The 11,653-nt window shown below is 42.4% G+C and overlaps 1 long non-coding RNA gene across 1 annotated transcript in view; it reads right to left on the bottom strand.

Moving 5' to 3' along the window:
* The window catches only part of LOC310685201, a 606,217-nt gene that overhangs the window by 575,764 nt on the left and 18,800 nt on the right, over window positions 1-11,653 (bottom strand). The gene's annotated exons all lie outside the window — the stretch shown is intronic.

The following is an 11,653-nucleotide window of genomic DNA, read 5'->3' as shown; positions in this document are numbered from 1 at the left end:
TCTCTTTAAAAGACATCTGAAGGCAGCCCTGATTAGGGAAGTTTTTAATATTTAATGCTGTGTTGTTTTTAACACTTGATTGGAAGCCGCCCAGAGTGGCTGGGGAAACTCAGCCAAATGGGCGGGGTACAAATAATAAATTATTATTGTTATTGTTATTAACACTCAATTGGAAGCCGCCCAGAGTGGCTCAGCCAGATGGGCAGGGTATAAATATATTATTATTATTATTATTATTATTATTATTATTATTATTATATCAGTTATGCTCTACCTCCTACAGTTGGAGGCAGACATGCCACTAGATACCAGTTGCTGGAAACCACAGGAGGAAAGAGTGCTCTTGTGTTCGAATCCTGCTTGCTGGTGTCTTACAGGGAACCGTTCAGCCGCTGTGTGCACAGGTTGCTGAACTACATGGACCGCTGGCCTGATCCAGCAGGCTCTTCTTGTGTTCTTAACCTCATTCTGCCTTCAGCTATCCAGCCCACACCAGCCTGCCTTTGTTCTTACAAGCAGTCTTCGTGGCGGCTGCACTGCCTGTCAGCTTCCTCCTCTTCTTTTTCAGTGTTGCCTTTGTAGAACTCAGCAGGGAAGAGGAGGAAGACAAAACTGGAATTTGTTGGCTGTGTGTGTCATTCTTGTGGGATATTGCAGCCAAAGATGCTAGTTAGTGCATGACCCAAGAACTCTGTTCCTAGAGTCAGTTAGGTCATGGCCCCTCACCTCCAGTGCGGGAGAAAGTGAAGCTTCTTCTCTTCCTTTCCTCACTCCCTCTTCACTCTATGTAACCAACCAGGTAGGATGTTTGAAACTATATTTCTGTATTTTGTACCCAAGGGTATTCTACCTGTGTTCTCCTTGCTGCTGCATGGAATAACGCATGAATCAGACCTTGGATTTTATAAGTAATGCATTTTAAACTTGGTTAATGGTGTGTGGTATGTTCATTGCCGTAGGGGTAGAAAGAGGGGTAAGAGCTGTAAGCATACTAAATGGGATACGGAAAGGGGTCTAACAACCTATATTCCCACGCTATACCTCTGCTTAACTCAGTGACTATTTAGAACTTTGTTGGGCGCTCCCCAAGTATGCAACCAATTATTTTCTTAATTACCCACATATGGGTCATGGATCTGATTTTCCTCCCACAGTTCTGTTAGTGGCTCTGGCTCCACATTAGACGACCTGCCTTCCACTTCACCAGTTCCAATGCAGGTTGCATAGCAAACTATTAAGAATAGTTTTATAAGTTGTGTGTCTTTGTTTCTCAATTTGATCCCTTCACATAGTTTTGTATGTATTGTGATATTTTATGCATTGTGACTTGCAGTTATTTTTATTGATCATAGTTTTTTAATATTTATTGTAATTGTTAAGAGTGAATTTCTGTTTAATTATTATTTGCTGATGTTCTGAGAGTTAATTTTATTGTGTACGATTATATTCTAATAGATTATTGAATATGACTTGATTTGATATAAGTTGTTCCATTTTAAAGTTATGTTTTATTATGTCTTTCTGTGTTGGATCAGATTATTATTAGGTGTGTGTTCTATGCTGTATATTTCGTTGCTGTAGCAATATAGAAAGGTGGTAAACAAATCAAAAGTGAAATGGAAAAAAAAATGAAATGAAACACACACAAGAAGCTTCCCCCACTTGCTGTCCTTCAATATTTGCCACCTGAGGCACCTGCCTCACTATCTAACTCTGCCTCACTATCTAACTCATGTTAGGGCCGGCCCAGATTCCTGCTTAACGTGTTTTGAGTTTCAACCTGGAATGCTATCCTCCAGTAGTTCAAGCAGATCCATTGTTACATGATAACACATTCCATTCACCATTGACTGTTACAGTACAAAACATATTGGGCAGAATACCTTTCAGAAAGATCAGCAGCTCCAAACGCATCGGATACATTTCGAAAGATAAGTCTATTTTTTCCACAGTGTCTCTGGATTTTTGCCTCCAGCTTCTTCAGGCAAGGACAGTGTATTGCAGAGTAAATGAATGATACACAGAGCAAGCAGAAAAGAGCTTCCAGGTTTGTGTAACAGATATGAATGGTGCAGTTTAGGAACAGAAAGTGAGGCTCCCATTCACATCAATGCTATCCTGTGTCCATGCTTTCCATTTTCCCTTGTTTCTTGCCTCTTCTTAATTCTGCCCATGACTGAAAGCCCTGGAAATGTATCTCTGAAGCTTCCGAATCTTGCTAAGCCGCCTTTGATCTGGGCTGCTTTTCTGCACAGCGACAGATGCACAGAACCTGCTGAGCAGAGCAGAAGACTTTTTATTGCTTTCCCATTCGCTACATCAACATCATTAGATGCCAGTGATGAAATCCTGGCCTTTATTGAACAAAAGGGATTGCTGAAGAAAGGAAACGGAAGAAAGTGAATGGTTGGTTAGAGCAGAATTTTTTAAAATGAAACCCAAAGTGCAGGGGGCTGAGATATTGAGGAGAGATGCTATATTCCTGTTGGGTCACCATGACCCTTCTGAGACTTCTGAGTTACTTTAAGCCAATCCTTACTGCTGTCCTTATGTATTACAAACTTGGTATCATGCCAAGCCAGCAAGCCCTGACCCAAAGTCCTTGGAGGATGAACCAGACACCCCACAGCTGGAGGAGCTCAGAAGAGGAGTCCCATAGAATGAGTCCTGAAGATCCCATTGAGGAACCCTCTGGATGAAGAGCCCTTGGATATGTCAGAGGAGAATGGGGCAGAGAGGCCACCACCCCAGCCCTTGAGACCACTGGTGTCAAATAGTCCAGGTCCAAGCCGAAGACAGACAACAGCATGTGTCTATGTGTGCATCCTCTTGAGGGGACTTGATGTGCCATTGACCTGATTCCTCAGGCTCTTCTCATGTCATTGATCTCTAGCAGCAAAATATCTTGGGCTGGTCCATCCAGCTAAGTCTCTGATGACTACCAGGAACTCTGCAACAGTTCCTGAACTAACTCCCATTACTCAAGGCCTTTTTCACTCAACTAGGAAAGTGTTTTTACCTGTTGTTTGGATGCTCATGCCAAATTTGTTAACAACGTGTTAGTAAAGAACTGCCAGCAGGTGGTGCGATTAGAGATATAACTTGCTCCCCACCAGATGTAATGATGCTTATCACGGCTTCCTTTTAAATCCACCACCATGAAAAGTAACCTTCAATCAACTGTAATGCTAAATTAAGGATATAATTTGAAAACATGAAGGCATGTTTGGAGAACTTTCAAAGAATGTAGATTTAAATCACAAACAAATACAAACAACAACCACCAGGTTTTGCCCTTTTCAGCATTTTCATCCAACTCTTATATCCTTTTTCGCCTCGTTCCTAAACAACACTTACCTGGAAATATGTCTCATTGGTTTTATTTGCTGCTAAGGGGCTGCAACCTTAAGCTTGGAAATCAAGGGCCCAATCCAACGGGTTGTTATGAATTGCTTCCCATGAGGCATCTCAAATTTACAGAGTAATAAAAACAGTTTTAAATTTGTTTTATATGTATAAAATCAATGTTCTTCTGTGGAATGTGGTGCATTATGCCCCAAATGTTTTAGAGGAGGGGTGGCTGATCTGTAGCCCACATCTGCTTCCTCCAAGAGGGTTTTTGTGGCTCTTAAGAACTGAGCATTTGATTTAAAAAATAGTAATAAGTTTATATATATGTGTGTGTGTGTACTGCTCCTATTGATACCCTGTCATGATGCCATAAAGCCATTTCCCTTTTTTCCATTCATTTTCCTTCATTAATTTTATAATGAATGATTTTAGAGTGTTGTTTGTACTGTTTTATTGTTGTTAGCCGCCCTGAGCCCGGCTTCGGCTGGGGAGGGCGGGATATAAATAAAATTTATTATTATTATTATTATTATTATTATTATTATTATTATTATTATTACTCACTGTTCCCATGCATGCCTATACAGATTGCTGTAGCTGTCAAGGCCCCTAAATGTGTCCCTTGAAAATATTATCATGTATCTATCTGACCACCTTATGTGTCCCTTGGTATGATTTCAAAGGATTTTTGTGACACCCCCACCGTCTTTTAATTAAAACAAAACAAAACTAGCTATGTCCACTTTCACACTTTGGTCACACCTTCTTTAATATGTGCCCCCTCCCTGGAGGGGTGTCCAAGAGACAACCCAACATTCAGCCCTAAAAAAGTTAGTCATTCGTGTATAGATTTTACAAAAACACCCGTACAGTTGTCTTTTTTAAAAAAAAGATATTCAAGGAAATATAACTTGTGATTTAGTTTAAAAGGTAATTAACACTGGCAAGTCATCTTTATTATGTTTGTTCCCTATTATATCAAAGATGAATTGTTCACCTGTTTAAGTTGTTTTATTGTTTCTAGAGTTTGTAGGAATGGATTTTATTATTTTTAGAACTTGTATTTTTTATCTTGTTTTACAGCAACTTCGATGGCTTCAGTATGTGAGGCAATTAATAATAATAATACCCCACCCATCTGGCTGGGTTTTCCCAGCCACTCTGGGCAGCTTCCAGCAGAATATAAAAACATAATAAAAATTGTGCCCTGAATTCTCAACCCCAGATAAATCTTGAAGTCCTGAACTCGGTATCAGGAAACCAAAGATAGTTCTTATTTTTTATTATTTAGAGATTTATACAGTAGTACCTCAGGTTACAGACGCTTCGGGTTACAGACACTTCAGGTTACAGACTCCGCTAACCCAGAAATAGTACCTCAGGTTAAGAACTTTGCTTCAGGATGAGAACAGAAATTGTGCGGTGGTGGCAGCAGGAGGCCCCATTAGCTAAAGTGGTGCTTCAGGTTAAGAGCAGTTTCAGGTTAAGAACAGACCTCCAGAACGAATTAAGTTCTTAACCTGAGGTACCACTGTATATAAAAAAAGAACCCCAGCTGTAGAGACTAATCTTATGGTCAAGGTGTAAGAGCTGATGTTGGGCCAGGATTTAACCATAATCTTACGTTCTGCAAGGAGCAAAGTCAAAGCTCAGTAGCAGTAAGGGAGAAAACAAAGAAGACCAAACATAGCAACAACACCCACAGAGTCCCTGGCAACTATACTACCAGTCACCAATCACAATGTCACTCTCCCACATATCAGCCATGCCTGGAAGGCGCCAATCATTATGTGACAAAGGCGGAAAGATTGTGATGTGACACATCATGCAAACCTGCCCAAATCCTCCCCCAGATGCAATTCACAAGCGGGCTGTCAGGAGCATCCCAAAGCATATTTACTATTACAGACATCCGCAGCTCATTGGCTTGAATGTAGAGCCTCCTGGTAACAGGCTTCCCCAGGATGTGAGTTTGATCATCAAACTGCACTGCTTGTATTGGAGCTTGTGAGACCCGAGAATTCATGGACAGGGTACCAGGGATGCTGCAAAAGTAAAGGCGCAACGGACAATCCTATTATGCGGCTGGTAGCTCAGTGGGAAACAAGAAGTGTTGATTTCACACCTGCTCATTTGTGGGAAGTGCAGCCTTCTACAGAACAGGCAAATTTCTCAGTTTCTGGGCCTGGGAAATGTCAGAGCAAGTAACAAAGGAGGTATAAAAAGGAGCCTTCCTGGATGCCAAGGTCCAAGTTTGGGGCAAGTACTCTATGGTTAGATTTAAAATCACAAAATATGCAGCAAAGTGAAGCATGTAAACATACGCTATTAAGCCTTTAAAATATGACCTTGTGAGTTCCAAATCTTCCCTCTTCCCCCAGCATAGGAAAAGGCCGCACATTTCGCAAATTAAAAAATGGTTTACTGACATGCTTTTCAAAGGTCTGATTCATGTGCTTTTGCATACAGCATTGAGGGAAAAGTTGCATAGGCAGTAAAAGCTGGCTTAGTTACAGTGGTGAGAGTTCCTAAATTATTGGTATAGGAACTAAAGAGTGGCTTGTGAGAGCCATGCAGCTAAGCTGGAACAACCAGCTTAGCCTCTTCACATGCTCAGCTTCTGGGGTATACTGAAGGGGAACAAATGCTTGATTACCTAGTCCAGTGGTGGCCAAACTTGGCCCTCCAGCTGTTTTGGGACTACATTTCCCATCATCCCTGACAACTGGTCCTGTTAGCTAGGGATGATGGGAGTTGTAGTCCCAAAACAGGTGGAGGGCTGAGTTTGGCCACCACTGACCTAGTCCCTATCAATGTGAGCTAAGCCTGTCAGGCAGGTTACTCTGTGGTTTTAACCCTTCGTGCATCAATTAGACTTAAGCACAATGGTTATATAAGGCTGGTTATCCCACAGGAACTGCCCACACATAGGACTTATGTCTTGGCAGGATTTGGCTTCAGCATATTGGCCCTCATCTATCCTATCACTGCATGGCGACAGTGTATTAGGGTTTGTGCAGCCACACTTGATTCCTGATGTAAGAGAAATAAAACTCTGTATCATCAGCATAGTGATGACACAGTGCTCTAAATCCCCTAATTCCTGCTTCAGGTGGTTTCCTATAGCGGCAGCTTAGACCACAACTCTCAGGGAACCAACATATAGCCATGTAGTCACAATCTCTGAAACTGGGCCTGTAGATAGGAGCAGAACCACTGGCTCTGCCTCGCAGGGCTGGTTAATGGTATCAAACGCCGCCAAGCGGAAGTCAAGTGGCAGGGCCACAATCCTTCTCTCAATAAAGTCCACTCATTAGAATAACCAAGGCTGAGTCAGCCCCCAACCAATGCCTGAACCCAGTGTAGAAGGGGCCAAATAATTTGTTTGCTCCAAGTGTGCTTGCAGTTGAGCCACTCTCAACCCCCTCAAACACTAGGTGATATATATATCTGGGCCCAAGACGATCCCCCCCCCACCTCTTTTGAGATGAAAAGTTCCACCTCCTCATGCAGTGATGCATTCATCACACCCTAGACCCGCCTGATTGCAGCTAGCCTGAATTGACCTCAGCTGGCAAAGATTAGGAGGGCATGCGGTCAGCACAACTGCTACAAGCGCCTTGTCTGCACCCTCGGGGCTCGTAAGCTGAAACAGATCCCAGAAAGCAAGACTAGACAGTTCATCAGATGCATCATCAGGACTTTTCACAACTATGGCATCTCAGTTGTTGCAGAGGTGGCGGGAGTTTATCCTCCAACTGCCTAGCAAATCTGTCAGCTTCCGAGGGCTATAAGAATCCCGTTCATTGGGCTAGATGTTAGTAAACCTCACATCACTTGGAATAACTCTGCTGTACACTAGTATTAGAGTGGATTGCATAAATAGATCATAAGTAAAATGCCTGACACAGCTGGAGAAAGTAAGGCACATTCTCCTTTGAGGAGCTGCAGGTTGCTCATTTTGGAATACTGGCTGTTCTTTTAGAATTGTCATCTTCCCAGGCTTTTGACCCTCCCTTTCTTCTCAGATAGCAGGTACATTCTGTTCTCTACTGCTGTAAGCTGGGCATAGAACTAAAACAGGCACAATTGATGAAAAATAGAAGTGTTGAAGAATGATAGTTTTATCAGAAGAACAGAGTAAAGGTGGCATCATGGGGATTCTGCTGCCGAAAGAACACTAAACAGCAAGGATACTGTCTGAGCAGCCTGAACGATCTAGTTTCATCAGTTAATGATGTAACTAATTTTGGTGATGATGTAGGGAAATACGCAAGAAAAAGAAATTCTGGTGCATCAAAGATGCAGCACATCACTATATATTGATATGTATCTTTACTAAATTTAGGACATTTTTCTCAAAAAATTAAAAAATTAATAAATCTCCACTGCCACCAAGTTTAACAATGATGTATGTACACAATTGACTTCAAATTCAATCAACAAAAGTTAAAATTCAAGTGTACGAAAACGTTCAGAGTTGGGGGGGGGGGAGTCAGATTATGAAACAGTGACTAATTGGTCCAGATTCCTAAACCTAACACATAGGGTAATTATTAAGACGTGAGATAACCAAAGTGGCAAATTTGTTGCCAGGAGATTCATTAGACCCATTTTACCAAAAATGTACCAGAGGTTTGTTTTCTATCTTCAGAGTATCCCTTGTGATTACAGTATTAACCAAACTTCTATGCAATGTTGGTAGGTGGTAGTCAAGCACTAAAGAAAATGAACCACATTCCTAGAAGGTGACATGTGAAAAAATGAGGTTCTACATCATCACAAATCACAAGAGAAGAAGAGCTCCCTCAAGTACTTCATGAATGAATGTGACTACTTGATTCATGTGGTGGGCATGTCCAGGGCATGTCCAGGCCTTGTGCATCATGTGGTGATAGCTGATGTGCATTAATCATGCCAGATGCAGAGTGATATTAGACTGCCAACACAACTGTCGCTATTGACTTGCAATCATCTGCTATGACACTGCTGAATTATGATTAAAATTATAGTCTTTGGGTGTATCCTGTCATCTGCAGTCGCTCATTCTATGCAGCACAACATAGCACAGTGTTTGAATAGTTAGCAGCTAGCATTTAGATTGCCAGCTTCAGTGGATGTTCTTGGCTGCTAGCAGCGAGATTCTTGATTACAGGATGGTAAAGTATTTATTAAACACTCATATTAGCCATTGGGTGGAGATTACTCAGTATAGGAAGATTGTTTTATTGTGGCATCGCAATATTAAGTGCGGTATTTCCCCCCAACCTATCTTCATGTGGGCTAGAAAATTCCAGTGCTTCAAAAAATACTATGGCCAAGTGGTCTCGGATATTTATTCTGAGATGTTTGCCATTGTGAATATGCCGTCTCACTTTTCAAACAGATATGTGCCTATTTCCTGCAAATAAATGCTAATGAATGTAAGTCAATCCTAGTACTGTGGTACCCTGGGTTAAGTACTTAATTCGTTCTGGAGGTCTGTCCTTAACCTGAAACTGTTCTTAACCTGAAGCACCACTTTAGCTAAAGGGGCCTCCTGCTGCCGCTGCACCGCCAGAGCATGATTTCTGTTCTTATCCTGAAGCAAAGTTCTTAACCTGAAGCACTATTTCTGGGTTAGCGGAGTCTGTAACCTGAAACGTATGTAACCTGAAGCATATGTAACCCAAGGTACCACTGTACCTGAATCCCTCTTCCACTCCACACAACTCTGATCTGAATTTGTATAATTTGCAGTAGAACCAAAACACATTTCAACTGGACATAGCACATGTAGGTTTCTGATGTTATAAAACAGTCACAGAGGGATCTTATACTCAGGTTATGGTGACAGAGAGGAAATAGCTCTGCTACAGTAATGGGATACCATATATGACACCACCAAGACATATGCTGGGACAACGTTCTGTCAATGCAACCATTCCACCATGAAGATAAGACAGCAGGGTGGTGGGACAATACTGGGAGGAGGGTGGTGGAAGCACACCCAGGACAGGCCCAAGACATTTTGGCACCTGAGGTGAATTACAAAATGGCATCCCCCCTCTCCACTAGGGAAGAAGGGGAGAGTGAAAATCTACATCAGGAATAGGGGTGGGGTGACGGACTAAGATCTACATTGTGATCTGCTGCCTCTGTGGATCCTGCTGCCTCGCCTCACCTTGCCTCATGGGTGGGCCGGTCCTGCTTATGCGATATATTCCATACAATATGATACCATATCCATACCACAACCATATTCTCAGCAATGGTGCAAGTTCACAGCAGCCCTGGACCCCGTGTAAGGAATTTCCTCCCTTGATTTCAAGTGTGGGGGGGTGTATATTAAAAATAGACACATCAACAGGACAACTCATAGGATGTAATGCAGCTCAGCACCCAATCACAGCAAGCCACCACCTGTTTACAACCCCACAGGGAAATCATAACTTAAGTGAGAAAGGCATGTGACATGGGGCTATGTTTATCTGGCCTCGGGTGGTACCCACTCGGTGAAATTCAAGACCTGTTTCCTGGGGGAGTTGAACCAGGTGAAAATGGTTCAGATATGCACCTGCCCGCAGAGTGACTGCACTGCTGTGGACCTGCCTCTTCTGCCCACCAGGCTACTCCAGGCCTGGGGAGCTAGCCCAAGGGTGGATCCTGAGATGCCCTGATGCTGTCACTCAATCCAGGCTGACACAGGTATCTCCCTGCCCACGTCCCTCTCCCAAGCTGGTGTGCACAGCAGGCTGTGGATGCAACAGTGCCCCCACCACTCTTGTTATGCCCTGCTGGGCAGTTACCAGGGTTACAACTGCACCCTTAGAGCTTGTGAGGGATCTTCTGCACAAACAGCAGTGAGATCCTGTAGACATTGCTGACACTTCTCTGCCTATAACCCTATCATACGGGGACGCCAGACACAGCCAACAGCAACCACCATACTACTTCCACAGCTAGGAGTGCCAGGACAAAGCACACCATACAGGCAAGTAAGGGTAAGTTAAGTACTACTAACAATAATGTCTGTCTCCCATGCCTTCCTTCATCCTACCCCTTTTCCCGCATGTGAATACTGTAACTTTTCTGAACTGTAATGTATTGTTATAATGCTTTTTGCCACTGACAGGGGGAGTACAGAGTGATGGAGCTGCCGTGAAAACAGATTTCCCACCTTTTGTTCAAACATGCACATTTATCCACAGCACTGAGCTCAGATGAAAACAGTTTTGCATGTTTGCAACAGATGCTAAAAATGCAGTGCTGGTTGGCGGCATTTGTCCTTTTCACCAAATTATGTGTTCTACAAAACACATTTCTACTGAGTAAGCCATACTGTTAAATGTGACCTGAAATTAACAGTAAAGTGTATCATCTGAACATGAGTCTTAGAAATGAGACAGAAGTGTTAATCTAGTCTCATGATTAGCCTCTTTAAATGAGACATGCAAACCACTTAAGCCTGAATATTTGCTTTGGAATCTGTTACATCTCACTAATTCCAATCTGGGCAAGTGTTGTTTTCCCCCTCTATGTGTTTCAACCCTTCTCACTGACACTGCCTGAAGTGGTAAACAATGGCTTAAAAATAATAATCTTAAAATAAGATAATGGAAATGATATTAGTACATCAATGTGGATCCTGATGCTTTTCCACTGTCCTTTATTGTCCAGTATAGTTAGCCTTTTGTTCCCAGAAAACAGGTATGCTGGCTGTTATGGATGTGTGAAGAGAGGAAATGACTCATACTTGTATCTTCCCACACGTACTAGACAATAACCAAAGCAAAATGTGTGTTTCTCTACACATGGAAATTGCACATCTCAGCATGGTGGGAAATTCATTTAGTTCCTCTGCAGGCATTACAAAAGACATGCATGTAACAGAAATCACAGGTCGCTTCCTCTTCTTGTAACTGAACATCAAAAACAATAGAATCATAGAGTTGGAAATGGCCTTTTGGTTTGATGGAGGAACTCCAGGGCCAGCACTACCATTAGACAGAGTGAGGCAGCAGCCTCAGGTGGAAGATGCTAGGATGGGATGCGGCCAGCTGTTGCACAACTTACTGCTGTCAGGAGTGATAGATGCTGTTCTGTCACCAGTGCTTAAGGAAGATCAAATAATAATAATAATAATTTTATTTTTTTATACCCTGCCCATCTGGCTGGGTTTTCCTAGCCACTCTGGGCAGTTTACAGTATATATACACTAAAAGATACATTAAAGCATTAAAAACTTCCCGATACAGGGCTGCCTTCAGATGTCTTCTAACAGTTTGTAGTTCTTTATCTCCTTGACATCTCATGGGAGGGT

The sequence above is a fragment of the Podarcis tiliguerta genome (genome assembly GCF_965153285.1).
Source record: "Podarcis tiliguerta genome assembly, chromosome: 9".
Classification (NCBI taxonomy): Eukaryota; Metazoa; Chordata; class Lepidosauria; order Squamata; family Lacertidae; genus Podarcis; species Podarcis tiliguerta.
Note: the sequence above shows the minus strand (reverse complement) of the source record. Positions and strands in the feature narration are given on the sequence as shown.